General features: G+C 46.2%; 1 protein-coding gene and 1 non-coding gene across 4 annotated transcripts in view; both read right to left on the bottom strand.

The window, feature by feature from the left end:
* LOC135366533 (uncharacterized) overlaps positions 1 to 13,098 on the bottom strand; it is a 133,417-nt gene that overhangs the window by 102,571 nt on the left and 17,748 nt on the right. The gene's annotated exons all lie outside the window — the stretch shown is intronic.
* Trnas-gga (transfer RNA serine (anticodon GGA)) lies at positions 2,196 to 2,267 on the bottom strand. The gene has a single exon. It is a non-coding gene; the product is annotated as a tRNA-Ser (tRNA).

Genomic DNA, 13,098 nt, shown 5'->3' with positions numbered 1-13,098 from the left:
CTATAAGTCGCGTACAGACGTGGACAGATGGAGAGAGGACAGCAGAAAGGAGTGGGGGACAGAGGGGTTAGTATGCGTCCTGGGCCGACTTCACGGGGAACTGTGGTGACATTCGTCTGGAAAGTCTTCGGAAAACCCAGGGAAAACCTCGGACAGCACAGTCGGTGACAGGATTCGAACCCGTGTCACCTCCCAGTCTCGGCGTGGAAGGCGATCATCCTAACCACTACGCCACGGGAGATGGTCAGGAGTCACATGTAAAATTTTCTCGCTCTGCGGTGCGTTATAGCTGTGCAACGGAATTTACGAAAAAAAACGGTCGCAGAGAGCAGCCGCGGACGGCCGACACGTTCCACGCGTCACGTAGTGAAGGCTCCGAGGCCTTCACTCTTAAAAATGAACTTCACCGCATAGCACGCTCCTAGCCAACCATCATCTCGAATGATATCGTTATCTGCTCTGATTTGTTGAAAACGGGAGGCGTACGCCTTTCTGTGACAATTATGAACAGCATAAGTGTCACAAAAAAGGCGTACGCCTCTCGTTTTCAACAAATCAAGGCGGACAACGATATCATTCGAGATGATGGTTGGCTAGCAGCGTGCTATGTGGTGAAGTTCATTTTTAAGAGTGTTGCTTCTTTGTTTTTTCTTCGCAGTTCTCGAGCCGCTTACACGTGTCTGAGCTGTGCCGCTGTACGGCACTGGTCACGTGAGGGGAGTAGCATATACGTCACGACGTCCTCTCGTTCTGCGATGCACTCTTTTCACGAGGATGATAATTTTTCGAAGGTGTGCGGCGGCACAGAGACCGAATTAAACCGTTGCACAGAATGATACCGTTATCACTTGTGCGATTTGTGGAGAGCGTGGGGCGTAGGCCCTTTTGCGACAATTAACGCTGCTGCCTAAAGTGTCACAAAAACGCGTATGCCTCCCGGATTTAGCCAATCGTGGGGCTGGACGACCTTAGTTGGGATGGTGGTGGATTAAGAGCATGCAATGTGGTGAAGATCTGTTTCAAACGGATTTTTATTATTTCATTTATTATTATTTTATTATTATTATTATTCTTTTTCAAAATAACAAGGAGGTGTCTCCCCCCCCCCCCACACACAAAAAAATATATTTTTGTTTTATTCTTTTACGCTGCGGCGTGTTCTGCAACGTATAAAATGAGCTCCTGCGAAAAACACACACACACACACACACACACAAACGGTGCAGGTGATATACAGAGCGGGCGCGACGCGTCTCTGTTCCGCACACCTTTAAAAATCCTCTCCACGTGAAAAGAGCCCATCGCCGAACGAGAGGACGTCGTGGCGTAACGTGGTCCCCCAGGCACGTGACTCGTGACGTAGAGCGGCCACAGCTCAAACATGTATATCACTCTTAAAGATAAACATCACCGCATAGCACGCTCCTATATAGCCCACCATTTTCTCGAATGATATAGTTATCCCCCTGATATGTTCAAAATGGGAGGCGTATACGCCTTTTTTGTTACAATTATGAACAGCATAAGTGTCACAAAAAGACGTAAGTTAGTTTTTAAGACTGTAAGCGGAGCGTGAGCTGAGAAGGGAAAAAAAACGAAGAAAAAAGAAGACAAAGCCGTCTCTATACGTCACGCGAGACTATCGTGTCTGTCTTCCGGACGAATGTCGGCACAGTTCCCCCTGAAGTCGGCCCAGGACGCATACTAATCCCTCTATCCCCCACTTCTTCCTGCTGTCCTCTCTCCATCTGTGCACGTCTGTACGCCGCTCATAGCCACAGCTGCTTCGCGGCGCTAACACGCAATCAAAAAAAAAAAGTGACGATACACCGCAGAGCGAAACTATTTTGCACGGTGACCCCTGGTGGACAGCTTCACAGATGAGGCAGGGTTTCGAACCACGTTAAATGTCATTTCGTTGCTCCTTTAAGAGGGAGTGGTCAGCGGGAAAACATGTGCCAGCAGAAAGGAACGAATGCCTGTAGTGTATCTGTTGTATGTGTTGTTATCTCTCTGTTATCTGGTAACCCACACGCGCGGGAGGCATCGACCTGTCTTATCTTATGGCGTGTAGTCTGGTTGTTTTGCCTTGGCTGAGTCTGCGCAGAGCAACTTCCTGTGGGTTATTTAAAGAGTGCATGATCCGCGTGGAGGGACTTAGTTCATCGAAATGCAAACAACTCAGGGAAAAGGGGTGCTGACGCTAGGAATCGAACCTGGGTCTTCTGATTTCCGGTCAGATATGCTAACCACTACACCACACCAGCACGCCGTTTCCCTTTGAGCGCCTCTCAAGTACGGGGGGGGGGGGGGGGACGGACAACCAACCACGCTATTCCCATTCTCTCTTACATCTTTCTCACTCACTCTCTCATTCAGACACGAGGCAGGGCGATTGTAAACGACGTAAACAGCGAGATTTGGCCGAGGCAGACCAACAATTAGGGACGACACAGACAAGTAAGCCTCAAACGCCCAGAAATTAACGAATGCAAACAACTCAGGGAAAAGAGGTGCTGACGCCAGGAATCGAACCTGCGTTTGAGGCTTACTTGTCTGTGTCGTCCCTAATTGTTGGTCTGCCTCGGCCAAATCTCGTTGTTTAGGACTTAGTTCATGCCTGTATTTTGACGTGACCACGTCGGTCACAAGTTCTTGCCAGAAAGACGGAATAAAGTCGTTCCGTATGTTACCACCCGTTGTGAGCTTTCTCCCGTGAGGACACAGCAATCCCGAAAAGGGAAACCATAGGAACAAACCCTCCCCACTTCCTCTGCCCTGCTTTTGCCAGAGAGCCCCGAGCTATATGATAAATACCCGCAAATGTTCGCTCCATATAAGCCCGTCATGACCGATTGAAGGGGTCATTATGACCAATCGCTGCCAGGAATTCCTGAGCAGGATTTACGAGAACGGTGAGGCGCTGTGTGGGGTCTCGCATATGCTCGTCATTTCTCTCTATATATAGGATCCCATGCGGGGGTAGTAAGGCAGTAAATGACCAGCACCGTCATTATCGAAAACAGCATCAAAGCTGCCATCAATATGAAGGAAGGGAAGCAATATATATACTTTTTTTTTTTTTTTCGTGCGTGGTTTCTGTGCTACGACTGAAGGAATATAGTTCTACTGCTGACGATGTACTTGTCTGAGGGTTTCAAGCTCTGAGCAAAATAGCCTATTCTCATATTGCGCAGGACTTGATGATGATGATGATGATGATGATGATGATTCATGTGGTAACGCATCGTAAACAGACACAGAACCAGAGAACTGTCTTCAGCTTTGCATGACATTAAAAGCCGCGGCACAAGGGGAAATCCTCGAGGCCTTCCTAATTGCAAAAGCAGGAAATGAACGCTGGGTTAGTGCGCCTTCTGTGGCCCTATTACCAGCTTGTGTGTGTGTGTGTGTGTGTGCATTTTTTTTTTTTAAATGTTACAACCACGTGTGTTTTCTTTATCATGTGTATTTAAACCTTGTATGTGAAGTAAAACGCGTCCGTTGAGAGTCACCAATTGTCCCGTGCGTGTCCTTGTTGTTGCTTGATGCTGTGAAGTCATTATGCAGGGAACAGCCGACAGGCGACAACTGCGCCCTATGCACTATAAAAACAGAGCTTCACCGCATAGCACGCTTCTAGCCTAACATCATCTCGAATGACAACGTTCTCTACCTTCATTTGATGAAAACGGGGGCACACGCCATTTTTGTGCCAAAATGGCGTACGCCCCCTCAGCAAATCAGGCGAAAGAACGCTGTCACTCGGGCAGAGTTGTACGTAACGCGTTACTAGTAATCAATTGCTTTTTCCAGTAAATTTTAACGTAATCAATTAATTTTGTGAGCAAGTAATTTTCCAAGTAATCTGATTATAATTTTCGGTAATCAATTACTGAGTAATCGATTACTTTTTTAACCTTCTGTCAACAATGGCAACACTTTTCAGCAGGCCCGATCTTCGACTGGAGCAATGACGCAGAGGTCACTGTGACGGCCGTCTCTAGTCCTCACGTGTTCCATGCAGACCACAGAAATACGATAATTCCTTACAACTGCGACCTACTGGAGCAACAGTAACAATAGTAACAAAACGAAGCGGATGTTTCAACGCCTATTCGATCGTCCTCATCTGGGACAGGAGGCGAGACAATTTAAAAGTAACGGGAAATGTAACGCGTTACATTTCTAATCGGTAACGTATTACATTTTTGATGAAGTAATTTGTAACGGTAAAAAATTACTTTTCGCGCAGCAGTAACAGTAATTGTAATCAATTACTTTTTTCGAGTAATGTGTACAACTCTGCACTCGGGATATGATGGTTGGCTGGGAGCGTGCTATGTGGTGAAGTTCATTTTTAAGACATATTTCGGCACAGTTCCCCTAGAAGTCGGCCCAGGACGCACATTTCCCCAGGGCGTCAGTCGTGATGTTGCCCACATACGTGAGGCCGACAACGGCATGCCCTTTCACCACCACCACCACCACCACCACCACCTCATTTTTAAGAGACGGCGCCCTTTCACCACGACCACAATTTTTAAGAGTGTACTCATAGTGCATACTAACTAGTAGCGTACAGCAACCACAACATATAAATCATGAATCATAATCATGAATCATAATCATGAATCATAAATCATGACTATGACACGGGGTGATTCACCGCTGGATAGCAGTACACTACCAGCAACCACGACTTCTACATATTCCGACATAAGGCGTTCGGGTCATAATCACTGATACTGAGCTTCACTTAGGTAGGGTTCCGTGTTTTCGGTTTTAATCGAAAAACACCGAAAACCATACGCCCGGTAGGTTTTCCCTCAATCGGTTTTAATAGGAAAACACCGAATGCAGAGGGATATTCCAGGAACGGTGACAGAGATAAATTGCTGCACGTGCACAAGAAGCTGTTGATGCAGATCAGAAAATCCGTACAGAAATACGGTGGTTGTGAAAAATGTCCGTTTACTTTTTCGTTTGTCGTAGAACGCCACCGCCAGCGAACAACGCCATTTTCAATGCGCGTCGTGCGGAAATTACGTTGTGATTTCTATTCGCCGATAACAGCCGGGTAAAAAAAAGAAAAATAAAACGTGAAAATCAATAAACATCGAAAAACGTACGCGGGATCCGCCCAAGAATAAAAACCGAAAACGCCGAACCCTAACTATAGGTTCACAATCGGCAGCACTTAACTACACTCTTTAAAAATGAACTTCACCGCATACCACGCTCCTAGACAACCATAATCTCGAATGATATCGTTATCTGTCCTGGGGCTCAATTTTGATGTGCACATAGCGATCGTTATAGCTTTTTTTCAAAATTTGCGCGCTCATTCCGTCACGCGCATTGGCCGTCAACCGGGGAGCACGAGCGTTTAGCAAGCGTTACGGGATAGCGAAGTCTAGAAGTCGGCCCAGGACGCACATTTCCCCAGGGCGTCAGTCGTGACGTTGCCCACATACGTGAGGCCGACAACGGCAAGCCCTTTCAACATCACCACCACCACCACGGGATAGCGAAAAGTTCAAGATCTAGCCTCTGATTTGTTGAAAACGGGAGGCGTACGCCTTTTTTGTGACAATTATGAACAGTATAAGTGTCACAAAAAGGCGTACGCCTCCCGTTTACAACAAATCGGGGCAGATATTGATATCATTCCAGATGATGGTTGGCTAGGTGCGTGCTATGCGGTGAAGTTCATTTTTAAGAGTGTACACTGTTAAAACAGAACTTCACCACATAGCACGCTCCTAGCCAACCATCATTCCGAAAGATATCATTCTGTGCATTGATTTGTTGAAAATGGGAGGAGGCGCCTATCTGGGACAGATTATCTTGTCCCAGATAGGCGCCTCCCCCCTGTTTTGAAGAAATCATGACACAGAATGATATCATTCGGTATGATGGTTGGCTAGGATCGTGCTATGTGGTGAAGTTCATTTTTTAAGAGTGTAGTAGCCCACATACACAATGCAATCAAGCCGCGTTCAATAGACACTTTTGGGCTGGCAAGTCGTCGGCGAGGCGAGCGCGAGAATACTACGTTAAAAAAAAAAAAAAGCAAAAATAACTTTTAGTTCGCATCAAACGCTCCGCGTCTACGATCCGTTCCTTCCAGAAGTCATCGCACATATACCACAGCGTCCCCTTCGCCATAACGACCATCGAGCGAGCGGGCCTGCGCGTTGTAACGTTCCCGGGGAAAGAGCGGGCCATCGAAATCGTCAATTCCCGTTTACGATCCCGGTGGAAGGTATACCACACGAGAAAGAGGTTCGCCGTACACGAGAGCCAAAAGGACGGAACACTTTGCATTATCCAACGGAGGACGGTTGCCCAAAAGAGCGCTGCACGGGAGAACAATCTTCAATTATAGCCAGGGTCGGGTGTAGAACGAGAAGGGGGATTTTTACGACGTCTACTCAACAGCCCATGCGGAAAGTTCGCCTTGATGTTTAGGCTATCTCTTTGTTCTTCGATGGAGTTTCTCGCTCTTTAATCTTCAACGATGCGCTCGAGAAGGAAACGTATATTCAATTTATTTACGTATAAATGGAATTGCTATATAATAAAGCTCGCTTAAAGGGGCACTAAAATGCGAAAAAACAAATTATAGCTGACTGAAAGATGCCGTTACCTTGAGAGCAATACAAAAGGAACGAGATTCATCCGTTGCGTCGTAGTATATGTAATTTACCAACACTTCCTCCTCTCTCCGCAACTTCCGTGCGCTCTTCTTTGCGACAATCAAGCAGGCGGGGCTAAAGCCGAATTTTTACTAATTTTTAAAGACTATATTTCTGTTGGTGTGCATAGTTGTTGTTGGGTCTGTGGTTATCAGTGGAGGACTTCATATTTCTGTAAAAAAAAGAGTGAGGTTCGTTTGGCAATTTTCAAAGTTCAATTGAAAAAATAAACTTCCCTCAATTACAAATTGTCCAGAGCCTTCCACAAGGGTGGCAAAAGTTTCCAGAAGGTAAATGCCAAAAGTCCCACAATCCTCCTGCGAGTACGTCGCCTGTTAGAATTTTTTATCACTTTAGGTGAAACACCCTGTATATTTATATTCACTCGCCCATGTCTGTGGTTTCTTGGCAAATGAGCCAACACTGTTAAAACAGGACTTCACCACATAGCACGCTCCTAACCAACCATCATACTGAATGATATCATTCTGTGTCATGATTTGTTCAAAACAGGCGGGAGGCGCCTATCTGGGACAGATTATCTTGTCCCAGATAGGCGCCTCCCCCCTGTTTTGAACAAATCATGACACAGAATGATATCATTCAGTATGATGGTTGGTTAAGAGCGTGCTATGTGGTGAAGTTCTGTTTTAACAGTGAAGGTGCAACCAAAATGAAAGCGGAGGTCTCCGGTACACTCTTAAAAGTGAACTTCACCGCATAGCAAGCTCCCAGCCAACCATCATCTCTAATTATATCGTTATCTGCCCTGATTTGTTGAAAACGGGAGGCGTACGCCGTTTTTGTGACAATTATGAGCAGCATAAGTGTCACAGAAAAGGCGTACGCCTCCCGTTTTCAGCAAATCAGGGCAGATAACGATATCATTCGAGATGATGGTTGGCTAGGAGCGTGCTATGCGGTGAAGTTCATTTTTAAGAGTGTAGGTGTGCTACACACACAGGCACCGCACCAGCATTGGCGCGTCAATATGACGCGGTTAAAGACGAGAGGTCGACCCAGTGTTAAACAGGGTTCGGAATAATTCCGTCACTCGACTGTTCCTTTAGCATTTCCTCGTACCACCCGCAATTAAGCCAATTCAGATATACCAACGCACACTATATATATACAGTAGCGCAATCTTTCCACCTATTTGATCACATTACGAACCAATCAAAGCAGCCGTAAAGGTTGAAGGGCCCCTTGGCGTCCGTTTTACGCGCAACCAAAGCCCGGTTTCTAGAGCTGAGAGCGGAGTCTGAAAGCAATCAAGCTACCATGGGCTGGATGTATAGGAGCAGGAGGGGAACGAACGGAGTAGGATGCGGGCGATAATTAAGTGACTATGAAACGGAAGAACGCCCTATCACAGCTGCAGCTGAGGCCCCTTAGGTTGTATAACAGGATAAACATTAGATGTGATCAGGGCAGGCGCGGATCTAGGGGAAGGGGGGGGGGGGGTCCAGGGGTCAGGAACCCCTCAATTCCAGACTTAAACATAGGGTTCAATGGACCAATCCCAGCATGCACCTGGCACTTGTCCATAGAGGACCCCCCACCCCCCCTCGGAAAAATCCTACACTCTTAAAAATGAACTTCACCGCATAGCACACTCCTAGCCAACCATAACCTCGAATGATATCGTTATCTGCCCTGATTTGTGGAAAGCGGGAGGCGTACGCCTTTTTTGTGACAATTATGAACAGCATAAGTGTCACAAAAAGGCGTACGCCTCCCGTTTCCAACAAATCAGGGCAGATAACGATATCATTCGAGGTTATAGTTGGCTAGGAGCGTGCTATGCGGTGAAGTTCATTTTTAAGAGTGTAGATCCGCCCCTGGATCAGGGCCTACACTCTTAAAAATGAACTTCACCACATAGCACGCTCCTAGCCAACCATTATCTCGAATGATATCGTTATCTGCCCTGATTTGCTGAAAACGGGAGGCGTACGCCTTTTCTGTGACACATATGCTGTTCATAATTGTCACAGAAAAGGCGTACACCTCCGGTTTTCAACAAATCAGGGCAGATAACGATATCATTCGAGGTAATGGTTGGCTAGGAGCGTGCTATGCGGTGAAGTTCATTTTTAAGAGTGTACTTATCGTGTATGAAGATGGGAGTAAACTGCCAACTCGTCCCTGAGCAAATGAGCCGAAACCGAAACTAAACGAGTCGCGAGATCAAAGCACGTGCCCTACCGACGCGGAATGGACGTTGTCCCTCACTGCGCTCGCGAATCGTTTAGTTTCGGTTTCGGCTCAACGTCCATGACGCGTCGGAGGGCACGTGCTTTGAAGCGGCTGAACCGATTGGTGTAGGCGCATGACCGGTTGGAGAGATAACTGGCGTTGCGGCCCAAATGAGCTGCCGATGCCGGAACTTGTGACCTGCCTCACTCTACACTACTACAACAGAACTTCACTGCGCAGCACGCTATCCAGCGTGTCCTCAAGATATTTATTTTTGTCCTTTACAGATTTTTTTTTATCAGAAAAAGCTACGAGAACAGCATAGATGACGTCTTTGCAGTTGAGTTATACGGCATAGTGGACATCTTCTCGAAGAAAGTATGCAACTGCAAGATGACTAATTAATTACGTAAAGTTCATTAATTAACTCTTTAACTGGGAGATTTCGGGCAAAAGCGACATAGCAGAATGAGACACTATCCTCATTGAAAGCCATTCCACGTTTAAAAATCCCGAAACACGCACGTGCGTTAAAATATCCATCCCCGAATTTTGAAATGCAAATTCGGTTGTTCAGATTCAACGTTGTCCTTGTTTGTCTCTCCTATAGAGTCACTGAATAAATAAGTAAATACATAAATAATGACTCCAGTCTCCTCTAGACTCTCATTTCTTGTCTGTTTTTTCTTGCGCTGTGGAAACCATAAGTCTCGATCAAGCAGGGACGGATCCAGTCCCTATGCAACATAGTCAGACATTTGGGGGGACGGGGGTGTTTCTTTGTTGAAGCGCGTAGTGGGGGAGGAGAGAGAGGGAACATTTTGGGGGGCGATCACACAACCGCATCCCCCCCACCCTCCCGATCCGCCACTGCGACCAACTAACCCTTTATTCCGTATTGGTTAATTTAAATAATTACTATACCGCCAATTCAGCAATCTCACATTTGCCCAGAAACATGTAATTAAAAATTTTATTAATCAGTTTAAAGTAACTAGTAATCGAGTAAGTTACATACTGCTTACGACAGAATGTGTGCATGACCGTATAATCGGCCTTAAAAAAAACGTCATCCAAGCTGCCCTCGTAACTTTTTTAACAAAAAGACCCGTGCTCGTTGAGGCAAAAATGAACACGCTGTGCCCCGGGTTCCATCAAACCGTTTCTGTGACAGCAAGTAAATCTGTAAAGAGTTTCCTCGAGTTCCTTACTGGTTAATCCCCATTCACCGATATCCGAAATATTACCATGGATATTACTATGGAGTCAATATGTCGATGAGGAGGGCCAACGTGGCTGCGAGGAATGCTGGGAATGCGTAGCATGAATGAACGGGAAACACTGCGGAGCTGCGGAAATTGCGGCTCTCTGTCACTGTCTACTTTCCGAATTGATTAATCTACGAAATGCAATAATAATGACAATAGTGGAACCGAAACCATCCGGAACTGTGACCATGAACCGTAAGGGATTGGTCCTCTTTGTCACTGGGAAATTTATTAAGCATTACGAGCGCACATAACGCAAGCGTTCCACCGTAATTGTTTTCTTCGAGAATGGTCCGCCTCTTACGTATCCATCAGTAGCAGAAACGCATACGAAGAGGGGAGTCATGTCCTGTAGATCACATAAACAAAATACAGAAACCGACACTGAATGTACACAGACATGTGGCACCATATCTCCTTCCCCTTCCCTTTCTTTGTACAGCAGTATGTTTAGTCGTGTATATGTCTATACTATATATACTTATGTGTGTCACCACTTCACTTTGTACCTGAGGAAGCGTGGACCTCCACGCGAAAGCTTGTACAAATTAAACTTAAACAAAAATCTTCAGTGTCGGTTTCTGTATCCATCAGTAGAAAAAAACGACCAGTCAAGCAACAATGGGTGGCCAATGTATGGATGCTCAAAGAAAAAACGTGGAGATGGTATTTCCACAAATGCGGATCTGTCTATTCGGTGATAGCACTAAAGGCTGACTCCTCAGCTGCCGTTTGTTTTGTTCTTCGTTTTTGTTTTTTTTACTCCGTGTTAGCGTCTCGAAGCAACTCTGTGGCTATGAGCAGCGTACAGATGTGGACAGATGGAGAGAGGACAACAGAAATGAGAGGAGGACAGGGTTCCTTAGGATTGAAGGGAAAAAAGTGAAACGTGGAGAAGAAATGAGACTGAAAGAATAGGAAAACAATTACGGTTTGGACGTAATTTACTTTGGTGACCCTTAATTAATGTCACTCTAAAAACAGATGGTGGTGGTGGTGGTGGTGGTGGTGGAAGGACTCGCCGTTGTCGACCTCACAGAGATGGGCAACGTCACGACGGACGCCCTGGGGAATGTGCGTCCTGGGCCGACTTCTAACTGAACTGCGCAGACATACTATGCCCGGAATATGTCTCTAAAAACAGAGCTCCACCACATAACACGCTCTTAGCCAATCACTATCCCAAATGAGACCGTTCTGCCCCCTGACTGGTGAAAAACGGGATGCGTACGCTTCTCTCTCTCTCTTTGAACACTTATGCAGTTCCCCAAAAGGCCTACGCACATTCCACAAGTCGGTAGTGATAAAGGTATCATTCCGTGCTATGTGGTGAAGTTCTGTTTTTAGAGTGTATAGCAAGCGAGGCAATGCGGAGCGGTTTGTCACTGGTCACCTGAAACGATCTCACGCGATGATTGGACAAATCACTTCAGGAGGCCAATGGCATGTCGCCCTTCTTGAGAAAGAGAGAGAGAGAAGGAAAGCATACATCACGAACGACACAACGGATGAATACCGTTCCTTTTGTATTGCTCGCAATGTATCGACACTTCCATTGCGCCAGGGGTAATCTTCGCACTTTAGTCAAAAAATTCCACGTCAAAAAAATAAAAATAAAAAAGGATAAGATTACTGTCGCACGAGTTGGCGTTGCCATCTGATTGTTTTCCTCGTTTACGTCACTTACTCTTTTGTCTTTGCAGCCCATTTCTGCCACATTCTCCATCGAAGTAAGTTTAGTTTACAAAACTAATTTTTTAAGAAATCGTTGATGGTCAACCCATATTCCGGTTTTTGCAGTTCTTAATAAATATTATTATAGATCGCGACGATAATAAATATAATAATTGCGCGGTGCTCCGTTCCTGTTGCAGTTTCTAAGCAGGTGTTTCCTCCTCTCAGTGTTGTAACGGTTATTTCTTCACGTGACAAGGCGCAAGGTCACGCGCCAAAGTCAACAAACGCTTTATTCCTTCAGCTGCTTCGTGCCTCTGTTCGTTTCTGACTTTTTACTCGGCTTCGTCTTGATCGTTCGAAATGTTTTCGCTGAAGCAGCCATGGAACCAGCAAACCAGCGACCGTGTGCACTCTTAGAAATGAACTTCACCACATAGCACGCTCGTAGCCAACCATCATCCCGAATGACAACGTTCTCGCCCCAGATTTGTTGAAAACGGGAGGAGGAGCCTATTTTGTGCCGTGCATAATGATACAAAATAGGCTCCTCCTCCCATTTTCAGCAAATCAGGGGCGAGAACGTCGTCATTCGGGATGATGGTTGGCTACGAGCGTGCTATGTGGTGAAGTTCATTTCTTAGAGTGTGGACGCAGCATTCGTTCGTTCATGCCGCAGAGGTGGGGAGCGCATTGCATCTTGGTAATCAATAAGCAATACTAACTTTAATTACTAATTTTGCGGAGGAATACCCAGTAATGCGAAGCCATTATATTTTGGCCGCGAAATACTTCCTTCATCCTTATTTCACCTTTGTTAGTTTATCCTTAATTTAGGCACTGTATGTGTTCCAGATTCCATTCTTTCTTTGTTTCTTTTTTCTTTCTTTCATTGCGTGTTAGCGCCGCGAAGCAACTGTGGCTATGAGCGGCGTACAGATGTGGACAGACGGAGAGAGTACAGCAGGAAGGAGTAAATGGGACAGGGGGGGTTAGTATGCGTCCTGGGCCGACTTCAGGGGGAACTGTGCCGACATTCGTCTGGAAAGTCTTCGGAAAACCCAGGGGAAACCTCAGACAGCACAGCCGGCGGTAGGATTCGAACCCACCACCTCCCAGTCTACAGCACGACCTTGATTACCACCAACGAGCGGACGCCTTAGCCCACTCGGCCACGCTGGTGTTCCAGATTCCAGGTGGACGTCAAAAGAAGCCCAGGTGCATGGTCGAAATTATCAGCAGTCCTTACCCTGCAG

Source organism: Ornithodoros turicata, chromosome 8, assembly GCF_037126465.1.
Source record: "Ornithodoros turicata isolate Travis chromosome 8, ASM3712646v1, whole genome shotgun sequence".
In the NCBI taxonomy this organism is placed as follows: domain Eukaryota; kingdom Metazoa; phylum Arthropoda; class Arachnida; order Ixodida; family Argasidae; genus Ornithodoros; species Ornithodoros turicata.
The sequence above is the reverse complement of the archived record's forward strand: the minus strand, read 5'-3'. Positions and strand labels throughout refer to the sequence as shown.